The following is a 19368-nucleotide window of genomic DNA, read 5'->3' on the forward strand; positions in this document are numbered from 1 at the left end:
CCTAGTAGGGGAAGTAGGTCCAGTTTTTAGAGGGTTTCTCCCGTGGAGTATAATGGGAGGACTTTTGAACACTGCTCATTTGTTTATGGGATACTCTGAGCCATTATTATGGGGGAGAAGACTCTCATCTGCTTGGTGATGAATTTTGTACCTTTTGTTTGTATCCTTGGGGTCACAGCTCGCCTCAGCAGGGTTGATGTGCATTCTTCACTTTCTCTCTTGGCTCAGTTCTAATCTTCCAGGTTACTTGCTAAAGTTCTGTTCTTTAACTCTCCTTATGGATGGGAGCCTCTTTGGAAAGCTGGCTTCAGTCTATGAAATTAATATTTAAAAGCCACCTGATCTTTGATAAACCAAACAAGAACAAACACTGGGGGAAAGAATCCCTATTCAACAAATTTTGCTGGGAGAACTGGATAGCCACATGTGAAAGTCTTAAAGTGAACCTGCACCTTTCTTCACTCACTAAAATTGATTTGAGATGGATAAAAGATCTAAATCTAAGGCATGAAACAAACAATAAAAATCCTCGAAGAAAGTGTGGGGAAAACATTTGACAGTGTCAGCCTGGGGAATGACTTCATGAAGAAGATGCCAGTGACAATTACAACAACAACAAAAATAAACAAATGGGACTTAACTAAACAGAAAAGCTTCTGTGCAGCTATGTAAACAACAACAAAAGCAAACAGATAACCTTCAGAATAGGAAGGATATTTGCATATTATGAATCAGACAAGAGCTTGATAACTAGGATCTATAGAGAACTCAAATTAGGCAACAAAAAGGAGCCAACAATCCCTTATATCAATGGGAAAGAGAGATGAATAGAACCTTTTCTAATGAAGACAGACAAATGGCTAACAAACATATGAAAAAATGCTTATCGTCCCTAATTATCAGAGAAATGCAAATCAAAACCACCCTGCGATATCACATAACCCCAATGAGAATGGCCCATATTAAAAAATCTGAAAGCTACAGATACTGATGTGGACATGGAGAGAAAGGAACACTTCTATACTGCTGGTGGGACTGCAAACTAATACAATATTTTTGGAAGGAAGTTTGGAGAATCATCAAAGAACTCAAACTAGACCTCCCATTTGATCCTGCAATCCGATTACTGGGCATCTACCCAGAAGACAAAAAATAATTTTACATTTTATCATAAGGACATTTGCCCTAGACTGTTTATTTACAATTGCCAAGTTGTGGAAAGAACCTAAATGCCCACCAATTCAGGAATGGATTAACATGCTTTGGTATATGTATACCATGGAATACTATTCAGCCACAAAAAGATGGTGACTTTGTATTAACCTGGATGGAGTTGAAACACATTGTTCTTAGTAAAGCATCAAAAGAATAGAGAAGCAAGAATCCAGTGTAATCAATTCTGATATGAGTATGATTGATGCTTGTACATGGCAGGGGGTGGGGGAATAGTGGAGCAGAGAGAAGAAAAGGAGAGGGTTGTGGGGTCATGCTGTGTTACACAATTCTTGGGAATGGGACACAATTATACGAGGGAATTTACCTAACAAATGCAATGTGTGTAACTGAGTTCTTTGTACCTTCACTGAATCCCCAAGAATAACAACAACAACAAAAATGTATAAAATGAATTACACACTACTGCCAACTGAGATTTATCTTAGGTATGTAAAGCATTTATCACATAAACTTTCACAGTCTTGGAATAGAGGAAAATGTCCTTAACTTGATCAAAAAATTTCCAAAAACCCTACAGGTAACATCATACTCAATGATGAGAAAGTTGAAGCCTTCACACTAAGATGAGGAATAAGGCAAGGATGTCCCTCACCACTGTTGTTCAACATTGTACTGAAAGTTAATGTAATAAAAGAATGAAAGATATGCAGATCTTTCTGCATAGAAAGAAATAAAACTATACGCAGGTGACATAATGGCTTATGTAGAAAATCTGAGAGAACTGGGAAAAAAGATCTTGGAATTAAAAATTATAGTAAAGTTGTAGTAGACAACATTAATATGCAAAATTCAGGAGGAATAATCCAGGATGGTGGCCGAGTAACAGCTTCCCTGTAACAGGGCATGGTGAGTCTGGGGGAGATAAGACTCCAGGCATCTCTGGCTGGTGGGATCTGCCTATAATCATCCCTTTGAGGATACAGGGAGTCAGCAAGGAACTTCTGGACCCCAAGAGGAGGACAAAAACAGTGGAAAACTGGCAAGTGGTTGTGTGTGTCCGATTGACCTAATCACACCTGCAGCTGTAAGTACAAGCAGCAGGGAGACTGCAAACCGGAAAGGTCTTACCTGTAAATAGTTTGGGTGTTTTTGGACTTGGCACTCAGTTGAACTGCCTTGGGGAGAGCTTGAGCAGGAGTGTGGAGAAATTGGGCATTGTCTATGGCCCCAGACTGAGCTGCTGAGCCGGACGGAGCTAATAGTGTTTGGCTGTGGGCTGCAGGGAGCCATTGTGAGAGAACTGCCCTAGCAAGCTCTGCCCTCAGGGTCGCAGAGCAAGGATTGGGCAGGAGCTAGTAACCTAGTGACTGAGCAGCCCAAAGGGCTGAGCTGCCTTACAACCTTAACCCTCAGGGGCAGAGTGAGTCCGGTCTTGGCACACTGGAGCCTTGGGCTGCTGCCCTGGGTAGAGTGCCGTGGTGTTACAGCTCATAGCAACCTCAAACTCCTGGGCTTGATGCTGCCTGGACCTCAAGAGCTGTACCACAACCCCCAACCTGCAACCCATGCCTGCTGGGCCTCCACATGCCCTGACCAGTAACTGCAGGAACAGCGCAACACTGCGTCCTCCCTCTTATACCCTTCCTGCCTCCACTCCGGCCCACACATCAGGCCAGGGACTTTGGTAGCCACGTGCCCACCAGAGCCCTCCCTGCCTCTGCGCAGAGCCCTTCTCCTGGCCAGAGACTGCTGGAGCATTGGGCTCTCTGTGCCAAAGTCACTGGGTGCCAGGCACTCCCAGAACCATGCGCACCACCTCCCGCCCTTGCTGGATCCGGGTGTGTCACACTCCGGAGCTGCTTCCACAACCAGAACTCCCTGGCTGGGGCAGCCCCAGAGGAACTACACAGGGTCATTCCCTACAAAGATCCAGCAACAATAGAGTGATCCTGCTGGGGTTTAACCTTGGAAAGACACCTCCCTAACTCTGAGGATGGCCAGAGGCAATAGTGAAAAACAATCATGAGGCAAAATCAACACAAAAACTCTGGCAATATGAATAACCAGAGTAGATCAACTCCTCCAACGATCAATAGGGCAGACACAGCACAAGATCCCATGCACAAACAAATAGCTGAGATGTCAGAAATTGAATTCAGAATCTGGATAGCAAATAAGATCGAATTAGAATTCCAAGAAGTAACCCAAAAGATATCTCAAGAATTCAACGAATTCAAAGACCAAATGACCAACGATTTTGACACATTGAGACAAGAAGTTGCAGCCCTCAAAGATATGAGAAACACAGTAGAATCCCTCAGTGACAGAATGGAGCAAGCAGAAGAAAGGATTTCTGACATTGAACACTAAGCTTTCGAATGCTCCCAAACTCTCAAAGAGGAAGAGAAATGGAGGGCAAAAACAGATCAATCTCTCAGAGACCTCTAGGATAATTAGAAGAATACCAATATTCATCTTATAGGGATACCTGAAAGCAATGAAGTGGCTACACAAGGTACAGAGTGTCTTCTTCATGAGATCATGAAAAAAAGCTTTCCAGACATGCCAAGAGATTCTGAAATTCAGATAGCAGACAGTTTCAGAACTTCAGCATGACTCAACCCAAATAAGACATCTGCCAGATACATCATAATCAACTTCACTAAAGTTAATATGAAGGAGAAAATTCTGAAAGCAGCCAGATGAAAGAAAACCATCACCTACAAGGGCAAGAATATTAGAATAACTGCAGATCTCTCTGCTGAAACCTTTCAAGCTAGAAGAGGATGGTCATTGACTTTTAATCTCCTAAAACAAAATAACTTTCAACCCAGGATCCTGTACCCAGCTAAACTGAGTTTCATTTATGACAGAGAAATTAAATACTTTAATGACATTCACATGTTGAAGAAATTTGCCGTAACTAAACCAGCTTTCCAGGATATTCTCAGACCTATCCTCCATAAAGACCAGCATAATCCTCCTCCACAAAAGTTAACCCACCCAGAAAATTTTGATCAAATTCCAAGTTCCATAGTCCCAAAAGGATTAAAAATGTCCACCAAACTCTCGAAAGGCTTATCAATTTTCTCAATTAATGTGAATAGTTTAAACTGTCCTCTAAAGAGGCATAGGTTGGCTGACTGGATACAAAAACTCAAGCCAGATATCTGCTGCATACAAGAATCACATCTTACATTAAAAGACAAATATAGACTCAAGGTGAAGGGATGGCCATCTATACTCTAGGCAAATGGAAAGCAGAAAAAAGCAGGCATTGCAATTCTATTCGCAGACGCAATAGGCTTTAACCCAACAAAAATAAGCAAGGATAAGGATGGACACTTCATATTTGTTAAAGGTTATATTCAATATGATGAGATTTCAATTATTAATATTTATGCACCCAACCAGAACACACCTCAATTTATAAGAGAAACTCTAACAGACATGAGCAACTTGATTTCCTCCAGTTCCACAGTAGTTGGAGATTTCAACACCCCTTTAGCAGTGCTGGATAGATCCTCCAAAAAGAAGCTAAGCAAAGAAATCTTAGATTTAAACTTAACCATTCAACATCTGGACAACACAGACATCTATAGGACATTTAATCTCAACAAAACTGAATACACATTCTTCTCATCAGCCCATGGAACATACTCCAAAATTGACCACATCCTAGGCCACAAATCTAACATCAGCAAATTTAAAAAAATAGAAATTATTCCTTCCATCTTCTGAGACCATCATGGAATAAAAGTTGAACTCAATAACAACAGGAACCTGCATACCCATACAAAAACATGGAAGCTAAACAACCTTATGCTGAAGGATAGATGGGTTATAGATGAGATTAAGAAGGAAATCACCAAATTTTTGGAACAAAACAACAATCAAGACACGAATTTCCAGAACCTCTGGGATACTGCAAGGCAGTCCTAAGAGGGAAATTTATAGCACTGCATGCCTTCCTCAAGAAAATGGAAAGAGAGAAAGTTAATAACTTAATGGGACATCTCAAGCAACTGTTGAAGGAAGAACACTCCAACCCAAAACCCAGCAGAAGAAAAGAAATAACCAAAATCAGAGCAGAATTAAATGAAATTGAAAACAAAAGAATTATACAACAGATCAATAAATCCAAAAGTTGGTTTTTTGAAAAGATCAATTAAATAGATAAACCTTTGGCCAACCTAACCAGGAAAATAGAGTAAAGTTTCTAATCTCATCAATTAGAAATGGTAACGATGAAGTAACAACAGACCCCTCAGAAATTCTAAAAATCCTTAACGAATACTACAAGAAACTCTACTCTCACAAATATGAAAATCTGAAAGAAATCAACCAATACCTGGAAGTACGCCACCTACCAAGACTTAGCCAGAATGAGGTGGAAATGTTGAACAGGCCTATATCAAGTTCTGAAATAGCATCAACTATACAAAATCTCCCTAAAAAGAAAAGCCCAGGACCAGATGGCTTTACGTCAGAATTCTACCAAACCTTTAAAGAAGAACTAGTACCTATACTACTAAACCTCTTCCAAAATATAGAAAAAGAAGGAATATTACGCAACACATTCTACGAAGCAAACATCACCTTGATCCCCAAAGCAGGGAAAGACCCAATAAGAAAAGAAAATTATAGACCAAATATCACTAATGAATATTGATGCAAAAATACTCAATAAGATCCTAATAAACAGAATCCAACAACACATTAAAAAAATTATACACCACGACCAAGTGGGATTTATCCCAGGGTCTCAAGGCTGGTTCAATATACGTAAATCTATAAATGTAATTCAGCACATAAACAAACTAAAAAATAAGGACCATATGATTCTTTCAATTGATGCAGAAAAAGCCTTTGATAATATCCAGCATCCCTTCATGATCAGAACACTTAAGAAAATTGGTATAGAAGGGACATTTCTTAAACTGATAGAGGCCATCTACAGCAAACCCACAGCCAATATCGAATTGAATGGAATTAAATTGAAATCATTTCCACTCAGAGCAGGACCAGACAAGGCTGCCTATTGTCTCCACTGTTCTTTAACATTGTAATGAAAGTTTTAGCCATCGCAATTAGGGAAGAAAAGATGATCAAGCGTATCCATATAGGGTCAGAAGACATCAAACTTTCGCTCTTTGCAGATGATATGATCGTATATCTAGAAAACACTAGGGACTCTACTACAAAACTTTTATAAGTGATCAAGGAATACAGCAATGTCTCAGGCTACAAAATCAACACCCATAAATCTATAGCCTTTATGTATACCAACAATAGCCAAGCTGAAAAAACAGTCAAGGACTCTATTCCTTTCACAGTAGTGCCAAAGAAGATGAAATATTTGTGAGCATACCTAACAAACAACGTGAAAGATTTCTACAAAGAGAACTATGAAACTCTAGGAAAAGAAATAGCTGAAAATGTTAACAAATAGAAAAACATACCATGCCCATGGCTGGGAAGAATCAACATTGTTAAAAGGTCTATACTACCCAAAGCAATATATAATTTTAATGCAATTCCTATTAAAGCTCCATTGTCATATTTTAAAGAGCCTGAAAGAATAATACTTCGTTTTATATGGAATCAGAAAAAATCTCAAATAGCCAAAACATTGCCCAGCAATAAAAACACAGCAGTAGGAATCACGCTACCAGACCTGAGACGGTACTATAAATCGATAGTGATCAAAACATCATGGTATTGGCACAAAAACAGAGAAGTAGATGTCTGGAACAGAATAGAAAACCAAGAGATGAATCCAGCTACTTACCATTATTTGATCTTTGACAAGTCAATTAAAAACATTCAGTGGGGAAAAGATTCCCTATTTAACAAATGGTGCTGGGTGAACTGGCTGGCAACCTGTAGACGATTGAAACTGGACCCACACCTTTCACCATTAACTAAGATAGACTCTCACTGGATAAAGATTTAAACTTAAGACATGAAACTATAAAAATACTTGAAGAAAGTGCAAGGAAAACTCTTGAAGGAATCGGCCTGGGTGAATATTTTATGAGGAGGATTCCCCAGGCAATTGAAGCAGTATCAAAAATACACTACTGGGACCTGATCAAACTAAAAAACTTCTGCACAGCCAAGAAAACAGTAATTAAAGCAAGCAGACAGCCCTCAGAATGTGAGAAAATATTTGCAGGTTATACCTCCGATAAAGGCCTAATAACCAGAATCCACAGAGAACTCAAATGTATTAGCAAGAAAAGAACACGTGATTCCATCTCAGGGTGGGCAAGGGACTTGAAGAGAAATTTCTCTAATGAAGACAGTGCACAATCTCCAAACACATGAAAAAAAAAGCTCATCATCCTTAATCATCAGAGAAATGCAAATTAAAACTATTTTGAGATATCACCTAACCCCAGGAAGAGTAGACCACATAACAAAATCCCACAACCAGAGATGTTGGCGTGGATGTGGAGAAAAGGGCACACTTCTACACTGCTGTTGGGAATGCACACTAATGCGTTCCTTCTGGAAGGATGTTTGGAGAATACTTAGAGATCTAAAAATAGACCTGCCATTCGATCCTATAATTCCTTTACTAGGTTTATACCCAGAAGACCAAAAATCACAATATAACAAAGACATCTGTACCAGAATGTTTATTGCAGCCCAATTCATAATTCCTAAATCATGGAAGAAACCCAAGTGCCCATCAACCCACGAATGGAGTAGCAAATTGTGGTACATGTATACCATGGAATATTATGCAGCCTTAAAGAAAGATGGAGACTTTACCTCTTTCATGTTTACATGGATGGAGCTGGAACATATTCTTCTTAGCAAAGTATCTCAGGAATGGAAGCAAAAGTATCCAATGTACTCAGCCCTACTATGAAGCTAAATGATAGCTTTCATATGAAGGCTATAACCCAACTATAGCACAAGACTATGGGGAAAGAGCCAAGGAAGGGGAAGAGAGGGGGGATGTTAGGGTGGAAGGAGGGTAATGGGTGGGGCCACACCTACGGTGCATCTTAGAATGGGTACAGGCAAAATTTACTAAATGCAGAATACAAATGTCTACATACAATAACTAAGAAAATGCCATGAAGTCTACGTTACACAGTTTGATGAGAGTATTTCAGATTGTATATGAAGCCAGCACATTGTACCCCTTGATTGCACTAATGTACACAGCTATGAGTTACGGAGAAAAAAAATAACAAAAAAAATGCAAAATACAATCACTTTTCTATGTACTAGCACTAAGTAAGTGGAATTTGAAATTAAAAACAGTACAATTTATATTATCATCCCAAAGGTGAAGTATTTAAGTATAAATCTCACAAAATATGTACAAAATTTGTGTAAGGAAAACTACAAAACTGGAACAAAACAACTCAAAGAATTAAATAAAAGGAGGGGCATTCCATGTTCATGGGTAACTGAATATCATCAAGAAGTTCTCTCTTCCTAACTTAATCTATGGATTTTGTGCAATCTCAATCAAAATCCCAGCAATTTATTTTGTGTATATTAGTGATTTGATTCTAATGTTTCTATGGACAGGAAAAAGGCCTAGAATAGCCAACACAACATAAAAAGAAAAGAACGAAGTCAGAGGAGTGACACTACCCAACTTCAAAACTTACTAATCAAGAGAGTGTGGTATTGGCAAAATAACAGACAAATAGATCAATGGAACAACATAGCTCAGAAACAGACCCATATAAATATACTCAGTGGATCTTTGACAAAGGAAAAAGGCAATAAAATGGAGCAAAGACAGTCTTTTCAATGTTGCTGGAACAACTGAACGTCAACATGGAAAAAAAAAAAAAAGATTCTAGGCCTAGGCCTTGAACCCTTCATGAAATTAACAAAGTGGATCATAGATCTAAGTGAAGAATGCAAAAACTATAAAACTCCTAGAAGATAACATCGAACAAAACCTAGATGACCTTTAATATGGCAAAATAAAAGACCAAAGGCATGACCCAGGAAAGCAATTATTGATAAGATGGCTATCAAAAAAAGACAGACTTCTGCTCTGCAAAAGACAATCTTAAGACAAGCTACAGGCTAGGGAGATATGATAAAGGGAGATATGATAAAGGGAGATATGATAAAAGGGAGATATGATAAAGGACTGTTACACAAAATATACAAAGAACTATTAAATAAAACTTAACAACAAAAACAAGCAGCCCAGTTAAAAAATAAGCCAAAGACCTTAACAGACATCTCACAGAAAAAGACGTACAGATGGCAAACATATGAAAAAGTGCTCTGTAACATCTGTCAGCAGGGAAATACCAATTAAGATAATGATGAGATACGACTACACACCTATTCAAACTGCCAACATCTGGTTAGGATGTGGAGCAATGCTGGTGAGGATATGGGGCAAAGGGAACTCTAATTAGTTGCTACTGGGAATGGAAAAATGGTACAGCTCCTTTGGAAGACAGTTTGACAGTTTCTCACAAAACTAAACATACTGTTACAAAGGATATTCTGGACTAAAAAGAAATCAGCAACTAAGTGGTGAAAAGACATGGAGGAACCTTAAATCCACATTCTTAAGTGAAAGAAGCCAATCTGAAAAGCCTACAGTAATGTATTAAATATAATTCCAAATATAGTATGTGACATTTTGGGAAAGGCAAAACTATGGAGACAGTAAAATGGTCAGTGATTGTTAAGGATTGAGAGAAGGTCAAATGGGCAGAGAACAGAGGATTTTTAGATGTTGCGTGATTGGAGTCGCAAGAGAGTCAGCAGCCTTGCCGCGGGTGCAAACTCGCTCCTGCAATGTTAAAGGGCTCAGGAAAGAGATTATATGCCCAAGATGGAGTGTAGCAAAGAAACTATTTTGTGCCACCTTATATACATTGGTGGTCACGTAGGCACTTAATCTATAAGCTTTACCATTACCTAAATCTTACCTAACTTTATCTAAAATTAACTTGTGGGTAGACACCAAGTCTCCACATCAAAACAATATCTTCTGCTTTTTACATTCCTCTCAGACATGAGTCAACTCTAACTCTAACTACATATCTAATTAAACATAATAAAGAACTGCAGGGGAACTGAGGAAGTGAAACCCCTCATGCGCATATTCAATTTACCCGGAATAGATTTATGGCCTTTTTTTCCACAGCACAGAGACCTTTAGGCTCTTTGCAACATTATGTTTTCACATATGTCAACCTCTGGTCCGTGTCCCTAGGGGTGAGGCAGTAATACCTCTGACCTCCTAGGCTTAACGGAACATATGACTTCAGAGTCACTGTTCCTGGACTTTCACCTCCAAGGAAACAGGCCCTGTGTATGCCTCAGGGGAGCCCAGTTCTCTATTCAGCTTTTTTGCTGTCTGCAAAGCTGCTTCTATGTTAGCAAAAGCCAGCTAACCCTTACAGGCTCATTTCATGTGCTTCATATGGGGAGCTCTGTTACCCCACAGTAGACCTATGAAATTACTTTGTATGATGCTCTAATGATGGATACATATCATTATACATTTGCTCAAACCCATCTACATGCATGCTGCCAAGAATGAACCCTAATGTAAACTACAGACTTTGGATCATAATGATGTGTCTATATAGGTTCATCATTTTTAACAAATACATTTTTAACAAATACACCACTCTGTTGTGTGGTGTTGATGGTTGGGGAAGTTGTGCATATGATGGGGATAAGGGAGTATGAGGAGAACTCTATACTTTCTGCTTAGGTTTGCTGTGAACCTATAACAGCTTTGAAAAATTAAGTTTAAAAACACAACAAAAAATAAAAAGAGGACCTTTGTGATGAAAGATTGAAAACCATTGGGCTATGTTATCTAGTTTTTCAGCCATGTAAAAATAGGTTTGCATCCATCTACAGATAAGGGATAAACAGAATGTGTATATATGCAATGAAATTATCATATAGCCTTGAAAAAGAATTTCTGACACATGTGATACAATATGTAAGGTACACAGATAAAATTAAAAGAATGACTTTACTATGCTATATTTAATTTATATTTTTCCTAGAGAAATTGAAGGGCTTTGATTTTTTTATTGGCTTTTGCACTAATTTCACAAAAATTCAAAAACCTTTTTAGCATTTGAATTATAATATACAATTATGTGTATATTTAAAAGTAAATTAGCATTGTATAATTTTAAAATGTTATTATTTTGTTTTATGTCTATGATTTTGTTACTTTCTCAGATGATTTGCTTATCTAATGATGTTTATCCTCTTTAATAAGGACAAACCCAAGCACACAACTATCTTGTTGCACTAAATAGTCAAAACTGATCATTTTGTTAGAGCCTGACCTAAAGAATACATTATGATTTTAGTTCTGTTTTTTAAATCTTGTTTCCATGATATTCATCAGATACCTAACTGAGCACTGAATTTCAGTCTCCAAAAATATTTGACACCCTTAAGTCTCCAATAGCAAGAACAGTCTAATAAAGCATTGGGCTGAGAACCAGTGACAATGTGGGCACATTTTCCTTTCATGGACAGTGTCTCTGTCTTTCTGAAAAACAGATAGCTCAGAGAATCAGAAAGGGAATCAGCCTTAAAATCTCTCCAGCTCGTTAATAATTCTCATGTGTCATGAGCCACAGTGAGAAGAGCTGAATCTTCCATGGAATGGGATCCTCCCTCCCTGTTCCAGACAAGTTCTTTTCTCTGTGTTTAAGGTAGACCTTTACAGGACTTGAAGCTATTCTTTACTACAAAGAGTCACAAGAGTGTTCCCATAGGGATCCATAGGTGGAGATGAGGCCTTAGGTCTAGTCTCTCCCCTGTCCCACACCAGAGGAGGGCAGGAGCTCGCTGCATAAGCCGTCAAAGGACAGGATATCTCAGAAGTGCCTCTCCATGTTTTCTTCCTTTTTAGACAAGCCATTCCTCAGACCACAGAATAAAGTTTTAGCCTCTAATTTCTTTTGTATTGCATACATTTTCTTGCCTGGTCTACGCACTGGATGTTTATATCTGTCTCTTTTGCTTTTTGTCTCCATCTGTCTCTACAAGGAGGCAGGTTCTGTGAAGAGGATGAGGAAGAACAGTGGGAGTCCAGTGAGTGCTTCCCAGCTGTAGCTGTTTTCTCCCTGAAGTACCACAAATCTATGTACCATTATTGGGATAAATTTTCATTCCAGGACTATGTGATCTAATCTACATTAAAAATGTCTAATCTTGGGCAGTGCCTGTGGCTCAAAGGAGTAGGGCACTGGCCCCATATGCCGGAGCTGGCGGGTTCAAACCCAGCCCCGGCCAGAAACTGCAAAAAAAAAAGAAATGTCTAATCTTTCTATTGACATTCTCTGTTCTGTTTTCTAGTTTTCATTCCAAAATACCCTCATATTATTTGCTTGTGCCACCTGATAATCTAAAGCTAGGATTTAAATGTTTCTCTTTAATCCTTAAATTTATTCCAGCATAGTGGAACAGGAGGGCAGATAGCTTCTTTTCATGCCATCATGCTAGAATGATGTTTATTTGTTTTATAATCTTGTAAACTGACGGGGCCACAGATATTGATTTGGGCTAACATAAAGAGAAGGAAGTTATTGGAAGACTATTGGGAATCTCAGAGTGGTGATACCTGGGAGAATCAGTCTTGGAAATGGGCAGGAATCAGGGGGCTCTGGAGCAGTGAGCTGTAGGAACCCCGACAGTTTTCTAAAGCAGGATGGCAAAGAGTGCACGCCATCCATGTGTGAATATCTTACAGATTTTCCTGCTGTCTGTATGTCACTGGCTCAAAAGTCTAAGCCCCAGAAAGAGCAGCTCACAACTGAGCTTGAGTCATATGCCTGGCCTCTGATCCTGCTGAGCCAAGGAAGGCAAGGGTCTCTTCAGTTTCAGTAGTAGATCATGGTCCCCAGGAATTTTTACTCCACAGATCACAATGCAGATCTGTGAATTCCCAAAGGAAATCTAGAAGCTTTTAGAGAAGCCAAGACAAATGCCAGTTGGAACTGTGTTTTCAATGGGCCACTTGAAATGTAGGGGAAAGGGATAGAGAAGTAAGAATGGGAAGAAATAAAGAGGAGGGTGAAAGAAAACGGGAGTGGGTAAAAAAGAAGGAAAAATTCGCTCAAAAATCATTCTTTAGCAACAGGTACGTATCTCTACAAAAAGTCAGCATGACTTTTTTTTCTCCAATATGATCTTAATATAAACTCTCTAAAAGCAAATCTTGGTGACAAGGACGGATCATTAACCTCTTTTACCGCCAGAGGGTGCTTTACATACAGCTAGTATGACATGGATACTGGGGAAGTTCCCAAACACTTGCATGTTCACAAAGCTCTTTAGCTTAACAATCATTCAAGAAAAATTGAGGAATGCAAGCCCAGGTGAGGGACTTTTAACTTAGTTGTACAGACAGGCAGGGAAGGTTTCCTAACAGCAGCTGAAGCTTGGACACAAAGACAGGACAGAGATTGGGAGGGGAATTCCAATTTCAAGAAGATTTGCCAGAGGCAGAGAGGGCTTTAGAAAGCACAGTGCCTTTTAGGAACCACAGATGGTAGGTGGGAAATGGAGAGAGGGAAAGTATTGCAGGTGAAGGAAGCAGGATGAACAAAGGTATACATAGATTTAGATTAAACCATGGCTACAATTAGCTATATGGATATAACATATAGCTAGAATTGGTATAATAGAATTGTTTGCCTTGTTATTGGGATTGTATAGATTCTGCATCCTATGACCTGACCTTAAAAAAGTGGACCTTTAGGATAACTGATTTTTTTTTTTCAAGACTCTGATTCTAGGAATAACTACTCCAGTTCTGTCTCTCGGAATTCCTGCAGTGTGCCTTAGCTAATCCTTGTTCTCTAGCTTCTTCATGTTCTCATCCTTATCTGTTTTAGATGTATATTACAACAGACTCATTACATTAAATATACTGAACCCCATATGTTTGTGGAACACTTACATTATCCAAATAGAAGAATAAGGAAAGGCCCCTAACCTATAGAGCTGATGTTTTCAGTTTTTATCTTATTTCATGATTTAAGCTATCATTACACATTGTGTCTATATGTCACTAGCTCAATAGTCTGAACCCCAGAAAGAGCATCTCACAGCTGAGCTTGGGACACATGCCTGGCTCCTGATCCTGCTGAGTCAAGGAAGGCAAGGGTCTGTATCCTTTAGCTTTGTTAATGGAACATGATCACCAGGAATTTTTGCCCTACATATCACAATGTAGATTTCCCAGAGGAAATCTGGATGCTTTTAGGGAAGTCTAGACAAATGCTGGTTGGAACTGTGTTTGCAATGGGGAAATTGAAATGTAGGAGAAAGGGATGGAGAAGTAAAGATGGGAAGAAACAGGGAGGAGGTCTAACAATTAAGTTCTAACATTAAGAACTCACCGTAAAAAAGTGCTACATACCTCATTGCTGAATATCACTACAGTCACCTTCTAAGTACTCCCTCAGTGTATTTAATGGAATACCAGTTTTTCAGTGAGTTTATTCCAATATATGTCTAGCAAGGAAAGGACAAGAAAATGGGGAAGCTAGAGAACAGGGGATTAGGTAGGGTATGCAGTGAGAATTTCAAGAGATAGAAGCAGAGTGGCTAGGGAAGCAAGCATTGATGCCAGCACCTATTCCACCCTTCAAAGCAATTTTAGAGCTCTTTTTCTGGAATGGCCATCAGAGCTGTCCTCATAGGTATTACACTTGCTGTCCTGAATGTCATCAAAATGTTTTCCTTTCAATATTTCCTTTATCTTTGGGTAAAGAAAAAGTCATTAGGGGCCTGATGAGATCAGGTGAGTAGGGAAGATGTTCCAATACAGTTATTTGTTTACTGGCTAAAAACTCTCTCACAGACAGTGCCATGTGAGCTGGTGCATTGTTGTGATGCAAGAGGCATGAGTTTTTAGTGAAAAGTTCAGGTTGTTTTCGCCTAACCTTTTCACACAGTCTTTTCAACACTTCCAAATAGTAAACTTGGTTAACTGTTTGTCCAGTTGGTGAAAAAACATGAGTGTACCAGTATGATCTGTTTGGGGTTCAGTGTATTTAATGCAATACCAGTTTTTCAGTGAGTTTATTCCAATATATGTCTAGCACAGGAAAGGACAAGAAAATGGGGAAGCTAGAGGACAGGGAATTAGCTAGGGTATGCAGTGAGAATTTCAAGAGATAGAAGCAGAGTAGCTATTCCTAGAATGAAAAAGTCTTGAAAGAAAAAATCAGAGTTATCCTAAACAGATGGCCCACTGTTATTGGATGCACATTCAGGTTATTGGATGCAGATTCATAATGAACAATCTCTCTGATAATAAAAAAGGTTAGCAACATTGTTTTGACTCTTGATTTCGGCTGATAGAAATTTTTTGGTTATGGATTATAGGCTGGCTTCCATTGTCCACTTTGATATTTTGTTTTAGGAGTATGTAATACACTCATATTTCATCACCAGTGTTAATATGGCCCCAAACATGGTCTTGTCTCTCCAAAACGTCTTGGCAAACTTTGACTCTCTTTTGCCTTTGTTCATCAGTGAGCTCCATAAGGACCATTTTTGCATATACTTTTCTCATGCCAAGATTTTCAGCTAAGATTTTCCTAAATGTTTATCGATGTTTACTTGGTCTGTTATACTTCTCACCATCAGCTGCCAATTTTGATGCACAATTTGATGAATTCTTGTAATTTTTTCAACAGTTCTGTCTGTAACTGGCCACCCTGACATCTCTTCATCAGTGATGCTTTCTCTCTCCTCAGAAAAACATTTAATTCATTTGTACACTGCTGTTTTCTTCATGGTATTGTCCTCATGAACTTGGACTAACAAGTCCCTGATTTCACCTCCATGTTTGCCAAGTTTAATAAGAAATTTGCTGTTTGTTCATTGCTCTCATTCAAGTCCCAGCATTCTCACAACAGCACACAAAAACATGCAACAACAATAATGAACACCACTCAGCAAGATACCATCATAGGTTGACCTGGATGCAGCTGTGAGACGTTGATGTACTGAGGTTATGAAACCTTACCAAGCTGTTTGTACAGGCTGGCAATGTAAGTGCAAGGTGGGAAGTTTGTGAACTTAATTGTCAGACCTTGTATTTCACACACTGTGTTAGCACTTCACACATATATCATTTAATCCTTAATACAACCTGAAAGTATTATGATACCAGTTTTACAGATGGTGAAGTAAAAACTCAGAAATTAGGTAGCTTGTCTAAGGTTTCCAGAATAGAAAATTAAAGGTCTAGGGTTTATTTGTCCACTAAAGATGCTCATGCTGACTTCTTTACATTATTCAGGTCTCTACTCAAATATAATCTCAGAGAAGCTCGCATTGACTCCTTTATCTAAAGTCGCCACTCACTTTGTGTCCAATTGTCCTGCCTTATTTTTCTTTATAGTACTATTACATTGTTTATATATATATACATATATAATTTTTTTTTTAAGAGACAGAGTCTCACTTTGATGCCCTTGGTAGAGTGCCATGGCCTCACAGCTCACAGCAACCTCCAACTCCTGGGCTTAAGTGATTCTCTTCCTCAGCCTCCCGAGTAGGTGGGACCACAAGTGCCTGCCACAACACCTGGCTATTTTTTTGCTGCAGCTTGGCGGGGGCTGGGTTTGAACCTGCCCCCCTGGGTATATGGGGTGGGCCCCTACTCACTGAGTCATAGGCGTGGCCCTACATTGTTTATATTTTTATGGTCTGTATCTTCCATTAGACTCATCTCTGTAAAGGCAGGCTGTTGGTTGTGTTGTTTACTGCTTATTATCCCACAACCTAGACCAGAGCCTGGCACATAATAAGGAGCTTAACAAACTCAGGCTATAGAATGGTTGACTCTCAGGCCCAAACACTTAGCCAGTGTGCTATATTGTATCCCTAGCTAGGACTAAGAAAATTTAAGATTTAAATGTCCCCATACCAGACAGCATGCTGGACAAAGCCTGTACATGGAATGTGATAAATAATATGTACACTGCCAGTCTATACGCTTGTAAAATTAGAATTTAAATTGCACACGGTAGCAGCCTCCAGCCCCGGCCCTGACCATGCAGCTGTCCCCACGTGCCCCTCCTCTGAAGTCAAGTCCATGCAGAGCTCTGCCAACACAGCCCCCAAACTTTCACCAAGAGTGGGAAATACGGGATACATAGAATCAAAAGGGAAAGACAATCTGAATGATGACAGAGTAGATTTGAAGACTCGACCAGTACATAATACTGACCGAACTATTGATGTGACAGATCTAGCGTCCAATAAACAGCAAAGGCCAGTTCCAGAATTGCAGCTTTTATCAGGACAGAGGTTGCAAACTAAAGGTTTGCAGGAGCATGTAGACGTTGTGGAACATCCAGCTAGACGACTTGACTTTCAAGAAAGGAGAAAAGACGAAAGCCCTGGAGGAGCGTGAACTATGGAAAGCTAAGTCCCTTTCAACAAAGGGAGAAGGCTCCCTCCATCCCAGCAACTATGCATCCCAATTGGACACCTCAGAAACGGAAGAGTGCCTTTTTTTTTTCGGTTTTGAGACAGTCTCAAGCTGTGGCCCTTGGTAGAATGCTGTGGCTTTGCAGCTCACAGCAACCTCAAACTCTTGGGCTTAAGGATTCTCTTGCCTCAGCCTCACAAGTAGCTGGGACTACAGGTGCCCTCCAACACGCCCGGCTATTTTGTTGTTGCTGTTGTCCTTGTTGTTTTAGCAGGCCCAGGCCAGGCTCAAACTGCCAGCTTCATTGTATGTGGCTGGCCCCCTACCTACTGAGGTACAGGTGCTGCCCAGAAGAGTGGTTTTTATATAACCAGAAAGGATACAGAAAGGTAGGTTCTGGCTTCAGGGGAAAGCCCTGGGTCTTTTATTATCAGAGAAAGTGAAACTTTAAAATGAAACTTCTCTCCATCTGTCAGAGACTCTGACCCTGTGCATGGTGATGTGATTCAGCACTACAAAATTAGAAGTCTGGACAATGGGGGGGTCATTGCATCTCTCCATGAATCACTTTTATCTGTATCAGTGACATGATTAAGCATTACCAAAAGCAGTCAGATGGCTTCTGCAGAAGGCTGGAAGAGGCATGCATTAGTCCCAAGCCACAGAAGCCATGGGAAAAAGATGCTTGGGAGATAACCTGGGAGTCCATACAGTTGGTAAAAAGGCCCCGCGTTGGAAAGTTTGGGGAAGTCTGGGTGGGTTACTATAACAACGGTACCAAGGTGGATGTAAAAACTCTGAAACCAGGCACCATGTCTGTGCAGGCCTTCCTTCAAGCAGCCAACTTCATGAAGACCCTCCAGCACAACAAGCTCGTGAGACTTTACACTGTGGTCACAAGGGAGGAGCCCATTTACATCATCACCAGGTACATAGCCAAAGGCTGTTAGCTGGATTTCCTGAAGATTGATGAAGGTGGCAAAGTGCTGCTTCCAAAGCTCCTCGACTTTTCTGCTCTGATTGCAGAGGAGATGGCGTACACTGAGCGGAAGAACTACATTCACAGAGACAGACCTGCGAGCGGCCAGTGTCCTGATCTCCAAGTCACTCATGTGCAAAATTGCAGATTATGGCCTTGCTAGAATAATTGAGGATAATGAGTACATGGCAAGGGAAGGTTCTAAGTTCCTAGTAAGTGGACAGTTCCAGAAGCAATCAACTTCGGTTGTTTTATTATTAAGTCTGATGTGTGGTCCTTTGGAATTTGCCTATATGAAATCGTCACCTATAGGAAAATTCCCTACCCAGGGAGAACTAATGTCAGCATGATGGCCACCTGGCCCAGGGCCACTGGATGTCCGGTGTGGAGAACTGCTCAGGTGAGCTCTGTGGCATTATGAAAATGTGCTGGGAAGAAAAGGCAGAAGAGAGGCCAACATTTGATTACTTGAGTCCGGGATGACTCCTTCACTGCCACAGAAGGACAGTACCAGCAGCAGCCTTAGAGCACAGGGAAAGCTGTCACTAGGCCCAGGTGGCTGTGTCGCTCAGAGAGGAAAAGTAATGATCATTGATTGTGCTGGTTATCTTCAGCATAGGATTCACCTGTGGTTCCTGAAGGGTGAGGCTGAATTTTTCAGGAAGAACATCCTGTAAATGGGAAAGCATTTTGTTCTCTTAGACTCATGCCCTGGCAGGTTACGGCTTGGACTGGTCCTCAGCTATAATCCCGCTTTGCTTGACCAATGTCT

At 40.0% G+C, this 19368-nt stretch overlaps 1 pseudogene; it reads left to right on the forward strand.

Moving 5' to 3' along the window:
• Positions 1-14961: 14961 nt before the first annotated feature.
• On the forward strand, positions 14962-19122 carry LOC128564542 (tyrosine-protein kinase Lyn-like; annotated as a pseudogene).
• Positions 19123-19368: the final 246 nt, after the last annotated feature.

This window comes from Nycticebus coucang, chromosome 14, assembly GCF_027406575.1.
Source record: "Nycticebus coucang isolate mNycCou1 chromosome 14, mNycCou1.pri, whole genome shotgun sequence".
NCBI lineage: Eukaryota > Metazoa > Chordata > Mammalia > Primates > Lorisidae > Nycticebus > Nycticebus coucang.